A 14,416-nucleotide genomic window follows, 5' to 3' on the forward strand; every position below is an offset into this window, starting at 1 on the left:
CTTTCGCTGCTTCCTGTCTGTTGTAGATTCTAGTTATGGTGCTATTTTATTTGCATTGTCTATATTTTGTACCGTATACTTTTCTCGCAACAGACAAAATAAAAGGTTTCTCTCTCTCTCTCTCTCTCTCTCTCACCTATTTCTGCCGCATTGATTGCTAACCTTTTGCATCTTGCAAGTTTAGCATGATGATGTAATAGAAGCGTTTGTTCCATATTGCACCGTCATAAGCATTTCTTAATCATACTTGTAAAACTCATCTCAATTATTCTACTTTTTACTGCTGCTTGTATGGACAGCTTTAGTAAGATATCGTATCAAATTGTTGCAATATTTTCTGTATTTGGCAATACTATGAAGAAAAAAAAGAAAAGAAAAAGAATAAAGCAAGGATATGAAGGTTTTGGACATTTAGTGACTTTTATTTTTTTATTTATTTAACATGTAAATTTGCGTTTTTTTTGGGCTAGTTGTGCTAATAGTAATCTTCTGTAATTATTTCGTTTCGATCCAGTTGTGCTGATGAATCCTATAGGAAGAAAACCGGTTCCACAACATAAATTATATTAAAAAAAATTTGAAATACTATTGTGAGTGTTTACTTGGTCAAATGGTTTAAGGTTTAGACTTGAAAAAAAACTATTGATTTATTTTCTTATTTAGTTGGTACATCTTTACTTTAGTACTAAAAATGGGCCCCCCTCAAAAGTGAAAAAACAAAAAACTACTCGTTTTTCCTTTACAATGTTTTGCTAGGGGGAAACTGGCCCGACTTCCCCCCCCCTCTCGGAGCCACTGATACAGACACACAATATTTAGACGTTGAATTACCGTTGGCTATGCTATGCCAACGTTTAAATGGATGATGAAAAACAACGATTAATTTTCAGTCCACAAGATGACATAAATTGTTTTTTAGATCCGTAGAGTTAAAAATAGCATTTTAAAACAACACACTACAGATACTCTGGCGCTCTCTTATGAGTCAGCCCTTGCAAACTTCAGTTTCTCGTCTAAAAACTGACAGCTATTATTTAAACCTGTGTTTCGGGAAGAAATAAGGAATTGCTAAAAATGTAAATTGTTTTTGTACAATTCGATAGACCACCAACTCCGTGGAAAGAGATATATGGATTTAAGTAAACACAAGCTTTATGTCTGTAAAAGTAACGTAATAATTCTATCAACACGAAGCCGCGATTGACGTTTCAAAGGTTTTCATTAAAACAACAAAGGATCGCTCGTTCAGTTGATATACGTAGACTGCTTCATACAGTGGCTGCTATTTGACATGTTATTCAAGTCGATTATAAAATTAACAAGTATATTAATTGAGTTTCAGGCAAAATTTAGGTAGGGGTCCGCAGAATTAATAATTTGTCTAAAGGGGTCCGTGACAACAAAAAGGTTGGGAACCACTGCTTTAGAGAGTCGTAACTATATGCCATAGGCTATGTATAATTTGCCAGCAATAAGCCTATGAATCACTATTTAAAAACATTGGCCCGCAAAATAAAAAATAAAATTGTTTTTGGCCCGCGATGAAAAGAAGTTGGACCACGCTGGTCTAAAACTTCGAAAAAGTATTTGAGATGGCCTCACCTTCGCTTCATCTAGGCCTACTGTATTTTCACTGTAGGCCTATCTTTCACTTTATAACCTATCTCTATCAACACTCAATGTTATCAATTTAATTGTTAATTAACTAGGTTGTTTGAGTGAGCAGTGTTTACTTCAGAATATTACATTAGTTTACTAGTTTTTTGTTGGACACAAAAAAAACTTTTTACTCCTTTAATCTACTTTTGAAGCTATGCATGCCCAAGGTCACTGGTTAGTTGAAAAAAATGTAGTTGAGCGTGCAAAGTTTTTTTTTTTAAACAAGAAAAAAATTACATATTAAATGTTAGGCTACATGTAAAATTACAAGTCGAAAAACTCTGCTCAAACCAGGCTAAATATGCGTAGGACCCTACAGGGAGGTGGGCCCCCAGCCGTAAGTTTGACTGAAATGAGTAGGCCTTTAAACAACCGTTGACCTCCCGTCGGGGGGCACGAGGGGCGTTTAACACAGCCCTGTAATTAACGATGTTATCTTGATCCAGCGTGTTCGTTCGTTGGACACTGTCATTTGTGCCACTCTTTCCTTCAGTTATAACCAAACTGCAATCCACAAGTGCAATCCGAATAAACATGGACGTAGTCATGGGGGCAATTCTCCCTCCCCCCCCCCCCCGAAATATTTTGTATATGTAATCGACCAACAAACTTGTAAGCTATTGAAAAGCTGTAGTAAAGTTTGTTAATAAAAATGTATTTCTTTGATCAAACTTATAAGAATTTAGTCACGTAACGCTTTCGCTGCTAACAAGAATCAGAGACAGTGGAATGTAGCCTAATTTTGTTGTTTTTCTTACAGTACCAGTAGCCAACTTTGTTGAATGAAGGTTTGTTTCTACGATGCACACCTCAGATCTAATATGAACATTAGGTAAGTAGGCTACTGTGTTGTATTTTGTGTGAAGGTGTTTATTGACATGCTGAAGCCTACCATTGAACCAACCATTATAGGCGTAGTCCAGTCTATTTATTCTTACTGCTGTTTTGCTTTCACCCTCTGTTTTAGCATTATTTGACGGAGTTTTAATATTATTTTAGGCTGAAATTAATGTTAGATTGCGCAATTTCAAGGAATTTTTTTCAAAATTTTTGGAGAAGACCCTCCATACCCCCTTAAAGGCTACTTGTTTGTTCCTCCCTAAATTTTGTGCGGGGTAGGCCTACTCCGCACAAACCTGCAAATGACCTGTAAAAGAAAACCTTCCAACCCGAAAATTGATCTTTCATCGTCAATTAAAATTTAACGTCAAATTCATTTTTAAAGCAATTTGTATCACCTTCGTTTATGACGTCACTGTAAATGTTGCCCCTTCTGGAAGAAGCCTTGCCCTTTCCTTGCTTCCTTGTAAAATTGATCCGATTACGCCACATGCTTTCAAATAGCCAGTAGGCTACCGCTGTTTCTTCAACAGAACCTGGTGGATGAAATAATTCACATGCAAAATTGTTGGAATAGCAGGCGGAAAATTTGCACTTTTAACACCAATGCCCAGATCTGGCGATAAAGATCCTTCCACTCAATTAGATGAAACACTGCGATCGAAATATGAAACTGATTTCTGACAACAAGCATTGCTTTCCTACTGGTGGAAAACTTCCATATCAAAAACTTATCACTAGATGATACTCTTACACTACTATGACATGATATAATAATAGCGTCATGGTTTTGTTTACTATCGCTTTGCAACAGCTAAGGTCTTTTAGCGACAGGTCTCATGTTTAATTTTGTATCCGGATTACGATGTCATCACGTTATTGCCCGACTTATTGTCACTGCGTTATGCAAGAAAGAACACAATCGGTACCGTTTTTAAAGTCTTTGGTTTGACCCGACCTAGAATCGATCTGAGTTCTATCAGAACCAGTGACGATCGGTGAGGGAAAGCAAGGAAAGCAGTGCTTACCTGAGCGAAAACTATGCAAAATATATTGACTGAATTCTAGGTTTAACTTCTTATTATTTTTATCACGTCTATTTTAACTTGAAAATTACTGTGTTCGTGACTAGAATTACTCGTAACGCTTGTGAGTAGTCTAAGTCCTCACCAAACCGCATGTCTTGCCTATAAATGCCAATTAACGCAAACGCTCATGTCAGAAACAACCACTGAAGCTCCAGGGAAATCCCACGTACAAAAACGTCGAAAAACGTCTTCGTTTCATCCAATCCTCACTCGTTTTGCAAAACGTCACCAGCTGCTTAGTCAATCAGATGTGTTATGGTTAGAGTTGCTTTCCCAGTGACGTCAATGCGTACAAACGCTAGACTATCTCGACATACGCACAGAATGGTCTCTCGCATACGCGCCGACTCCCGGGGGGGCCGGGGGGCGGCGCCCCCCGTAAATTTATGGTTGAGGGGCAACAAAAATGGCTATTACAAGTGGTGTTTCAAAGATAAAATACTTCGCGAGAGATTTAGATCATTTAAACGGACTTAGAGAATGCCGAAAGCGAAAAACAGCCTGCGTTGCTCTTGCCCGCAAAACAGCGGCTGATCACATGGCTTTCTCTGGAACGTGAATTACTACTGAGATGCGCACCGCACGCACGCTCACAGTCACACATTGCTTATCTTCCCGCGCGTGAGGAGCAACTTCAAAGTCCAAACGCGTGGTAGCGAAAATGCGAATGCGAGGTTGAATAATTATTCTCATTTCACGAGTTATCCAAACGTCCGTTAGATTTTTTGTGACTTCAAACATGAAATCGATTTTAGCAAACTTTATCGAGTTGAAACTACGACGGACCAAACAATTACGTGAATACAGCTTGGAAATCATACCGTATGGAAATTTCAAAGTAGAGCGTAGAGTAACTTACGCTGCTGGAATAGTCACCTAACTATTCACTGCAGTATTACGTAAACCAGCTAAATTAGACGATTTATTTTCAACGAGGTCTTCCCGCTGTGAGATTCAATTATGATTCCACAGAACGCATTGTTTTGTTCGCAATGTGTGAGAATTAAATCGAAAACCGATAAAAGAAAAGGTGGTTAATGGTCTTGATCGCAGATATTGCCTGCATTAACGACGTCTCTTATCGCTATTATCACCTAGCCAACCTGACATCATTGTTTTATGCGACCGCTAAGGTTTGACATCGACTTCAACGATCATGGAATGTTACGTAATAAGAACGATTACATCGTACACGCAAAAATAAAAAAAGTGATCTCTTAAAACAGCTCTTTTTGCTGTTTTGTCTAGTGAGCTTTGCATATTGCTCAACAAGTGCATAAAGTTTAGAATTGACAAAATCATTAAATTTGAAAATTAAGTTTGAATCTTTGCAAATAAACGTATTCAAAACTTTTCCTTCGGCCGACGCCATTTCATCTTCCGTAATCTACGTCGGCAATGATTTTGCCGCAGCAAAAATGCGTTAATTTTGAAAACTGCCGAGCTGGGGACAACAGCTTGTCCGTGTATAAGTTGAACCTGGCTTTTTGAAATGAAAATCACTTGCGAACATCTCGACCTATACTCGAGTATATACGGTATTCGATAAAAGACTATAAAGACTTTCGATAAAAAACATAAGAGAAAACACTTCGCCGTTAACGCTTTGAAAGTAAGTAATTAGCAAAACGAAGTAAATAAAACTGATAGCGGGTTTCCACTCTGCTTGAGATCATGATTCTTTGCGTTTTATTTCGATAACTTCACTGTCTTGGTCGTTGTTATTCACTCGCACGAAAAGGAAATGAATCGGCTTGTTTTCCAATTGTTCCGATTATGAGCTAACAATATCAAAATTATTACGACTAGGCTTACTGTATGCGTAAAACTAATCCTTTCAAGCAGCGGTTCTAATAAATTCGGTTTGCGACCTAGGTGTCAATATAAACAAGACGGTAAGCTTAATCAAAGACTATTTTAATTGAGTAAAATAGCGTTATGGTTATGACGTCATCACCTTTCTCGCCCCCCAAGGTTTTTTGAAAAGTCGGCGCCTATGGTCTCTCGTCACGATACACAGCACAGCATCATAAAGGCGAAAAGATTGTTGTTGTTTTTTGATGTCTCCTCGCCATGTACTTTAGCCTACTGTACTAGCTTTCATAGTCATGCCTTTGCCCTTTTTACAGCGTTGATATAACGTTACTTCGCCAATGAACGTTCAGGTGCGGATGCAATATTTAGTTCGTTAAGCTTCCATACGCAGGATGCAAACTTATCCAGCTTTTTGTACAAATTGCTTGCGGTTGTAATGTTTAGGCCTAAGTGTTAGTTTTTGTAGTGTAGGCCTAACTGAATATCTCAGAATGAACATTCATGACGAATTAAATATTTAGACAACTATTATTCCATGTCTAACACTGGATTTTGGTCCTGCAACGTTAAAATTAAGATTGTTCATGACTTCTAAACATTAAATGGATGTATGATCACGACATGGGCGAAGCACAATTTGACAGATTTTTATTTTTGATTTGTTTTGGAAATGCTCTCAGAGCGCACCAAATTGGAAGTGTTTTTCAAAAATTTCTGGGGGAGGCCCCCCAGACCCCCCGCTGGAAGTGTTGCTCAATGAAGAAGGTCGTCGGACCACTTGCCATGCGACAACTCAGCAAGTGCTGTTTTGAATACTTTACAACTGAAAGTTCATGCTACAACTGAAAGTTCAAGGCGTACACCGATGCATAGCGCTCAAGTCCGCTTTCCCGCAATGCAGGATAAAGATATGAAAAACAATACAAAACAACAATGCTTATTTTAGCATGGTTGGAAACGTCTCTGTAATTCAATTACGTCGCGGATATTATTGTTGTTCTCAACTGCTTCGGTCTAAATTGTTTGAACGCTTTTCGCTATCCAACGTCAAAAATAACCCGTTCGAACATCTCTTGGTCACTATTTGAAATATGATGTTTTTCCTTTTTTCTCTCGGTTCATTTTATTTTGTACGTTATTCGTTCTGAGGATGTGCATTGTCATGATGCGCAATCAATAAAACAACTCGTATGTTTTTGCTTTCACTTTAAATGTCAGAACAGCGTTTATGGCAGCATACAGCTTGTGTTGCTTCGGTGAATTCCCTAAAGCTTCTGTTATCTATCAGAAATAGTTTGGCTTCATAAAATCATCGCTATGGTGCTGCATGCTTTTTCAGCGAAAAGTAGGTCTGTTTATAAGCAGATTTGAGAAATGTTTGTTCAAACTGGCTATTTAAAGTGTCTTTTCACATTGATTCAAGACTTGGACACGTTGAATCCATGTTAAAAATGCTAATTACTGTATGCCGGCTAAATTCCTGAGCTGAATTCGTCTGACATGAGTTCACATGCCTCAAAAGCTGGAAAAGCTTGTTTGTTTACAACTAATTTAAAAAAAAGTAGTTTCCCAGGTAGCAATAGTCGGCGTGCAGCAGTGACGTTCGGTGGCTTAAACCATTGGGAAAGCAACTTGGAAATATGTTGCAGCAAGGTAGGAGGCACGAGGGGCGTAACCGTCGGGCGAAGCCCGAAGGCGTGTTGCCGAAGGCAACACTTCCAGCGGGGGGTCTGGGGGGCCTCCCCCAGAAAATTTTGAAAAACACTTCCAATTTGGTGCGCTCTGAGAGCATTTCCAAAACAAAATCTTCGGACTTTCCCAGCCCGAGGATAAAGATTCAATCAATCAATCAAACTGGGACTAGTCTAGAATGTTGGCTGCTTTTTTAGACTGAGCACAAAAACTTATTGTCAATGTCATCTGTAAGCATTTACAACATGCATTGGACTGGTGCACTAGTAAAGAGCAAATAATTAGCCTATAAATTAAGCTAGTCCATTCTTGAAGAACACAAGTATGTTTGCTCTGAACTTGTGATGTCAGTCTATTGACCCAAAGAATTTAAAAAACACTTGTGCTGTTTCAGTACTGGTTGGTTAATGTACCCTTTGGAATTGCATGTCTTATTGTAGAATCTATGTTTTTTTTTGGTAAGAGAACCAGCTTTATTTTCAGCGTACTCAGTAGCCTATAGTTACAAGCCCGAAAATCACTCATGCGTAGAGGCTGTATTCCTTTCGCCTGTTGAGATACGCATTGACGTCACTGGGAAAGCAAGTTTAACCATAACACCAGATAACACATCTGATTGGCTAAGCAGCTGGTGTCGTTTTGCAAAACGATTGAGGATTGGATAAAACGAAGGCGTTTTTCAATGTAAGGTAAGCACTTTTGAAAGTTGATTTCCCTGGAGCTTCAGTGATGGTTTCTGACAAAAGCGTTTGCGTTAATTGGCATTTATAGGCAAGAAATGCGGTTTGGTGAGGACTTAGATACTCACAAGAGTTACGAGTAATTCTAGTCACGAACACAGTAATTTTCAAGTTAAAATAGACTTGATAAAAATAATAAGAAGTTAAACCTAGAATTCAGTCATTATATTTTGCATAGTTTTCGCTCAGGTAAGCACTGCTTTCCTTGCTTTCCCTCACCGATCGTCACTGGCGTGCAGCTGGCGTCATCAGGGCGACGAGCGCTCACATTGGCGACATCGAAAATCGTTAGCTGTAGGACAGCGCCTCACTGGCGAATATCGTCATGATTTTTTTTCTTTAAAGTCATGACGATATTCGCTAGTCAGGCGCTTTCGATGTCGCCAATGTGAGCGTTTTCTGCTAGCTTCGCGCCGTCGACTTTCGAGCGAGAGACGCGCTTCCGATTTTCGCTCGCTTTCCGCTGGCAACGCGCCGTCGAGTTTCGTCAGATGGTGTTGGTTTCCTACGAAAGGCCGAGCTTCGCGCTGGATTAGAAAAATTTCGCCATCATACCGTTTAGTTGCGCTTGATTGAAGTCACGTGCCATTTCAAACACGCGGTTGATTTGATTTGAAGAGCCTGTTTGTCTGATTAATTGTCATTTGCGCTTGTTCAGTTATTGGGTAGAGTGGTAGACTGCTGTACAATAAAGCTTACTTTGCACTTATTTTGCTGTACCCGATTACGCCTACAGCATGTAAGAAAGTGTCGAAAGAGGGAACTGTGTCCTAGTCTGTTGTGTTTTAACCTTAATTACATGAAGATTTAAGCAAGCTAACAAACGCTCTCTTTTTGATCTGGAAGAAAAGTTAGAAGAAGATGCGGATGTTTTGGCAGCTATTGTAAGTCACTGTACTCATTTGTTATACGCTTTTATGCCACAAGCTACATGTGTGGTAGGCCATGTCGGAATAGGTACATGCAATCCTATTCCGACATGGCTACACCAGTCTTATGTCATGCAACAACCGATCAGTTAAATTCTAACATGACGTGTTGACAAAATATTTGTTATTGCACCTATAAAGTAACTGTTGTCATATTAGTTACATGTTTGTTTTCGCTTTGCATTAATCATACTCAAAAAAGATTAGAACCTCCCAGACAGCAAAACCCGTCATTTTTACATTGATGTGACGTCTGCGGACATTGAACCAATGTAAAAATGACAGATTTTGCTGCCTGGGCTTTTAATTATTCAACTGCTCAGTTTCAATTTTTAAAACTTGTTTGTTTTGCTCTAAATGCTTCCACATACATTTTGTGTGCAGAAATAATTTAGTTTGTAAAATAGAATCATGTTTATTAAACCAATTTATGATGATTTTTAAAGAATAATCTAACGATTAACCAATATATAGAACGTGTGGTTGTTTGGTTTGTGTTCACGATCTAGACTTCGCTTGTTACCTTGTTCAGTTCTAAACTGACTATTGAGTAACGTGTGGATGTTCATTTAACAGCGATGGAAAATAACAACGGTTGGATGAAATGATTGTACAGAAACTGTGTGGAGAGTTATGCGACTTTTAATGAATTACGATCTGGCCGCTCAGTTTAATTGAAGTGGAAAAAACGAAAAAACTGCCTTTCTTGATCTGAAAATAAAAAAATGTAATTTGGTAAGTTTGTATTTATATAATTGTAGCCTATATTTAAGTAGTTTTACGAGCTACCGTCAGTAATAAGTGCTGCCAATGCTAACACCATGCATACTACAGTACGATGGTGGAAAATGCCAGGCTTCTTTGTTTTTATGAATGGAAGTTAAATATAAATCAAATCAACTGAGGAATGACAAATTGGAAGATTTATCAAGGAATGGAATATTTTTCTGTAATATAAACGTTAAAATGTGACAACGTCCTGTAATAAGTTATATCAGTTTCTACTATTTAGCCATGCCTTCCCAATATCACATGCGTGGTTGTTGTTGCAAGATAAAACACGGGTTTCAGCAGCACCTTATCACAAAAGATGTTTCAATAGTGCTGAGTATTATCACTGATGAATTATATTAAACCCCCTCCCCCACCGATGTGACGCTAACGTAACGCTTTACATAACCCCCCCCCCCCCCCCCCCCGTCGAAGGCGTTACGTAATATTTGAACGTTCCCTAATTACAATTTTTTTATATTACTACCCGTCTTGCTACGTCATAGGGGGGTTTATACAGTACATTTAATTGTAATGAACCCCGCTCATGTCCTCATGCAGGTTAAGGATACTTGCCATCGGTTCGATCCCTAATAATGAGTTAGTAGTGTAATTAAGTTGTTGTTGTGAGCGAAATTGTTTTCACAGAGAGCTCATATTGTATTATTACAGATGTGATTCGAAGGCAAGCCAAGGCGACGGACAAAGTTTACAAATCTGCAGTGAAGCGGTATTTGAAGGCGGCTGGTGACAGAAATGAAAAAAAACGACGATACATGGACGATACATGAACGCTATCTGTTTTTTGATTGTTTGTTGACCTTTTAGTGTTCTATTTTAACATCTTGCTGCGAATTATTATTTTTGTGCCTCTTATTCGGTTTGCTTCCTTCGTACAGTAGTTGTATTTGGGAAAATCTTATCCCGACAAGCTATTACCAAACACTGTTGTGCCGTCTATTCACTAATATTAATTCTTGTAGTGAAGTCGAGTTTAATGTTATTAATCATTTAATTAATATGTTTAATGTTGTTATTCAAACGTGTTTTCGGAGGGGTGTTTTGCCGCCAGTCCTAATCCCTAACATTACCCCGAACCAAAGCTCTTTGGCGTCAAAACAACCTGTTCCCATTTTTTTTTATATTTACCTAATGGATGTCGGAACGCAATAATCACTTATGATTGTTGGTATACTGCATGTATCATACGTGGATTTACATTTGTTTTCATGCAATGGTAAGTTATGAGGATTTGAATTTTGTGCTATCTGGCTTTGAAGGTTGCCAGCATGACAGCCACAACAGATGTGCAAACGAAAATGCGTTATGGTCGTCGTTCAGGCGGCCCTTCCCTATAATTGTGGTTGCCGTGCTGGCAACCCTCAAAGCCAGATAGCACAAAAAACTCATTAATTTGAATTTCCCTGCTGGCTACGTATTAATCTTTATTACATCATAGAGTACAGTGCAAGCAATAGTAGTGTTCTTGATGTTGCTGTGTATTTTCTTCCAGTGCTGTGATTTTGACGTATTGCAATACCTATCATATATGCTTATATAATTATGACACTGTCGTACGTAGTACACAATTGGTTTCTAACCGGGAGTAAATTTTACTTACCCCTACCCTAGGCCTAAGGTAAATCTTGCAAGCAAAGATTTTAATCAGTTTGGAAAACCAAGAAAGTTTTTTTTTAATAGAATTTTTTGCTTAAAAATTATTGTTTCGCGAAAACTGTCAAAATTCACTTAACAGCTGCTGGGCTTTTACAAATAATTTCATGTTTATAGTCTTTAGCTTTGCTCTCCTATGGCTTGGACTTGTAAATTGTTCTGTTATTTGTATTACAAATGATCAGAAAAACCGCCATTCATATTACTGAAACATTTTTTAGCATTGTGTTACGAAAACGGAGCTGTGGTAAGACAGTGTATTAAAAATCTTCATTGTTTTCGTTGTTTTACATTCTTGAATTGCGTCTCGCTTTAACCACAAAAAGACAATTAATACACGAAATGCTCAAGAAGTTTTAGTGTTTTGTTTTGATAATTTCGCAAACAACAGCTGCTGCTGGTGGCCGAAAAAAAAAGGGCTTCAGCCAGGCGACATTCGTCAGTCCAGCGACAGCGCGCGCAGCCGCAAAAGCGTGCCAGTAAGTTTAGCGAAATTCGTTGGCGTACAGACAGCGCGCCGTTAACTAACTTTAGCGACTTTCGCGATCGAGGCGCTTACGCACAGCCGACTTTATTGTCGAATTTCGCCAGCGTTACGCCGGCTATGCGATGAGCAGATCGGTGGCGGCTAGAGGCCGATTATCGCTGGCGCGTCGCCAATAACTTCGCTAGCGTGGAGCTGGCTAGACGCCAATCTTTGCTACTTGGGTTCCCAGCTAGAAAGCTACGTATATTACACGTTGATTTTTGGTTGATTTTAGGTAGTATGGTATCTTAGGTAGAATTCAGGTGTTATTAAAGAGTTTGTGTACACCAACAAAAATTCACTTGTTTAAAAAACATTTTTTTAGAGACATATTTTAGCTATCATTTAGTATGACTAGTGTGTAAATATGATTCAAGAAGTTTTATCAGGGATTATTTTGTGAACATAACTCTTGCAAAATAACACGTGTTTTCCACGTATATTACACGTGTTCAAAATCCTATGATTATTTGACTAATTTTTAAGGTATATAAGGTAAAATCACACCCAGAAGAGGGCATACAAAAGAGAAAAAATGTTTACCCGAGCAGAAGGATGTTTTACCGGAATTTTTTGTATGTTGATTTTATGTTGTTTCCACGTGTATTGCACGTTTCCATCTGTTGAAAAGTAACACGTGTTTTCCACGTATATTAAACGTGTTGAAGTTCTTTCCTTCATTTGGGCAATTTTTAATCTGTGTTAGGTAAAACTACCTCTCAAGGACGGTATAAACAGAAAGAATTCTCCACTCAAGTGGATTGGTGTCAACCACGCTCCTCCGCATTTTTTAGGATATAAGTTAGATTATGTGTTTTTGTAGGTGTCTTTACACGTTTTTATTACGTTATGTAAAAAGGAAACTTCATGACATTTTTTAGTCGCAAATTAATGTGATCTTTTAACGATAGTTCTTAGTGTAAATTTAAGTGGTCTCGCTTACTGATATTAAACAATTACTTACTAAGGTTTGGTACGGTAGCTACTTTAACAAGTCGAAATTCTGCCACTAAAAATGACTAGAATGAAACCGCCAACCAATCATAAGCTCCGGTTTAAGTGACGTAAAAATGGCGAAAAGAATATGATAGAAAGCAAATTAAGTGATGGATTTTTTGTCAGCTGGTTGGCTTAGGGGTTAAGGTTAAGGCTAGAAAGTAGTCATTTCATTGACGCGGGTTCGATTCTCACCACTGCTATTGCTCTTTTTCTTCTCTAATTCCAAATAAAGTTCAAAACAAGCATTAACTCTCCGAATGAGTGCTAGAAGGGTCACAATTGGACAGTAGCCTCTTATAACAACATGTGTTATACAAATGTGTTAAATAAATACAAATGTGTTAAATTGTTGATTTCAGATACGGTACGCGGAAATTAGGTAGAATGTGGGTGTAAAAACACGTAAAATCCACCACCAAATATACGTGTAATACACGTGAAATAGTGTCGACACTTATACGTGAAAATTAACCTATAATACACGACCCAAGGAACGTAGAATCTACGTGTCAGATACAAGGAAATTAGGTGTAAAACACGTAAAATCCACCACCAAATATACGTGTAATACACGTGAAATAGTGTCGACACTTATACGTGAATTATACATGAAAATTAACGTATAATACACGACCCAAGGAACGTAGAATCTACGTGTCAGATACGAGGAAATTAGGTGTAATGTGGGTGTAAAACACATAAAATCTACCACCAAATATACGTGTAATACACGTGGAATAGTGTCGACACATATGCGGGAATTATACGTGAAAATTAACGTATAATACACGACCCAAGGTACATAGAATCTACGTGTTAGATACGAGGAAATTAGGTGTAATGCGGGTGTAAAAAACGTAAAATCCACCACCAAATATACGTGTAAAACACGTGTATTAGTGTTGTCAGATACGAGGAAAATAGGTGTAATGCGGGCGTAAAACACGTAAAATCCACCACCAAATATACGTGTAATACACGTGAAATAGTGTCGACACATATGCGTGTATTATACGTGAAAATTAACGTATAATACACGACCCAAGGTACGTAGAATCTACGTGTAATACACGTGAAATTTCTAGCTGGGTTTACATTGATTGAAGGCCTGAATATGTTGAATCTATGTGAAAAGAGGCTGATTTATCGTTTGAAGTAGTCTGCGAGATCTGCTATTTGAAGTAGTTTCACATGAGTTTATAAGCACACAAGGCCAAAATCCGGCAAAAATTGTTCCAAAAAAAAAGCTGAGTAGGCTATGTCACGATGACGTAAGCGCAAGAGCCGATGCGGACCGATGTTTTGCAAGGTGATCGCCACATTCTGGTCAGCATTTTCATCCAATGACACTCGTTGTTTAATTTTTAGCGCCTATTGCAGATAACTCATGGCTTTTTCACATTTATTAGTTTCCATTAAACAACGACCAATGTCGTGTAAGGTGATCGCCACATCCTTGTCAGCGTCTTCATCTAATGCAGTGGTTCTTAACCGGGGTTCGACGAAGCTGCTTCAGGGGTTCGATGCGAACGTCCTCTGAAACATTAACACACGGCCTACTGAATGGTATATCAGCGAATATTTTTGAAAAATATTGTAAAGCCGAAACTTGATTGCGGCTTACATGATGGTAAACAAACATCTGCGTGTTTGACGCGTGATGTAGCCTAGGCTATTGATGCC

The 14,416-nt window shown here is 38.4% G+C and overlaps 1 long non-coding RNA gene across 1 annotated transcript; it reads left to right on the forward strand.

The window, feature by feature from the left end:
- The first annotated feature begins 8,195 nt into the window (after positions 1–8,195).
- On the forward strand, positions 8,196–10,725 carry LOC145775070 (uncharacterized). Its single transcript, XR_014290127.1, has 3 exons — positions 8,196–8,718; positions 9,340–9,498; positions 10,207–10,725. It is a non-coding gene; the product is annotated as an uncharacterized LOC145775070 (long non-coding RNA).
- The last annotated feature ends 3,691 nt before the right edge of the window (positions 10,726–14,416 follow it).

Source organism: Aplidium turbinatum, chromosome 8, assembly GCF_918807975.1.
Source record: "Aplidium turbinatum chromosome 8, kaAplTurb1.1, whole genome shotgun sequence".
In the NCBI taxonomy this organism is placed as follows: Eukaryota; Metazoa; Chordata; class Ascidiacea; order Aplousobranchia; family Polyclinidae; genus Aplidium; species Aplidium turbinatum.